Source organism: Mycetomoellerius zeteki, unplaced genomic scaffold (genome assembly GCF_001594055.1).
Source record: "Mycetomoellerius zeteki isolate Tzet28-1 unplaced genomic scaffold, Tzet1.0 scaffold2, whole genome shotgun sequence".
NCBI classification, from domain to species: Eukaryota; Metazoa; Arthropoda; class Insecta; order Hymenoptera; family Formicidae; genus Mycetomoellerius; species Mycetomoellerius zeteki.
In genome coordinates this window covers 16,749-17,923 of record NW_017256956.1, presented here as the reverse complement: position 1 = coordinate 17,923, position 1,175 = coordinate 16,749, and the positions used below count along the sequence as shown (strand labels likewise).

Below are 1,175 nucleotides of genomic sequence, written 5' to 3'. Positions count from 1 at the left end.
GGGGGTACGGTGGCGCGGGGCAGCCAATCAGCGACCTGCATTGGCCTCCCATCACCGTACGTACCCCACCTCTGTCCAGTTTTCCTCCCGAGCTTCGTCCCCCGTGATACATTGGTGTGCGTGCGCTCACCAACGTACCGGAACGTTGGTGTGTGTGTGCGCGCGATCCCCTCGGACCCCCCGATCCCGTCGGTCGTTCCGTGGCGTTGAGCGAGGTGAGCGGGCAGCGGTGGTCCGACGGGCAGGAGCGCGACTGAGGAGGAATGCTCCGCGACTTTCCCACGCGACGACTATTCTAATAGCCTTTTATATTAGTAGCAAACCATTGTATATACAAAGCCATGGGATCTATCGCTCTTTTCTTGCGAAAAAAACCCGCCTGATTCGGCATTTTTTTTTTTCAATACGAGTGTTCCCACGCAAACCGCCTAATTCAACATTTTAATACGTATTCGTGATTCTTTCGCACCGTTCTCGTCGTTCCCCGCGCGTCGACTCGGTTTCCGCGCCTCTCTTTCGCGCGCGATCGCTCATTCTCTCTTTCGCACCGTCCTCGTCGTTCCCCGCGCGACGACTCCGTTTCCGCGCCATCGCTCGCTCTCGTTTTCTCTTCGTGTAGGTAGTGTTTACTTTAATAAAAAATACAATAGATTTTTTTTGTTAATTGCATATTTTTTTTAAGATCATTTTTTTTACTTTTCTGTTTTTACATAGTACCTCATAGTTGACAACGAGCGGAACGCGGATAATTTTTTATAAGTAGAATCATTTTTATATGAATGTTTTTTTTTTAAATATATAATATATTGTTACAGGATATATGGCGTGGAGACATCAAAATAAAAGGATTTTTGGTTTTTTCCTTAGTCGCTTCTGTAAAAAAATATTACGTTAGTAATTAAATATTAAATCGTATACTGAATGGAATGTTGCAAATAAAGTACTTACAAGTCCCAATTTTAGGGTTCAGGATCCACCTCATAAGGCTTGAGCTCGAATAATTCTTTCAAAAGCATGGGGCCGTCCTCCCACATGCGATAAACTACGTCTTCACGGTAACACCGCCCCTCCGCGCGTACGAAGCGGCTGTGGTCGTGATTCGTAAATCCTTTTATTTTTATGTCTCCACGCCATATATCCTGTAACAATGTATTATATATATATTTATAAAAAAA

The 1,175-nt window shown here is 44.9% G+C and overlaps 1 pseudogene; it reads right to left on the bottom strand.

Moving 5' to 3' along the window:
• Positions 1 to 959: 959 nt before the first annotated feature.
• The window catches only part of LOC108722222 (uncharacterized), a 2,556-nt pseudogene continuing 2,340 nt past the window's right edge, over positions 960 to 1,175 (bottom strand).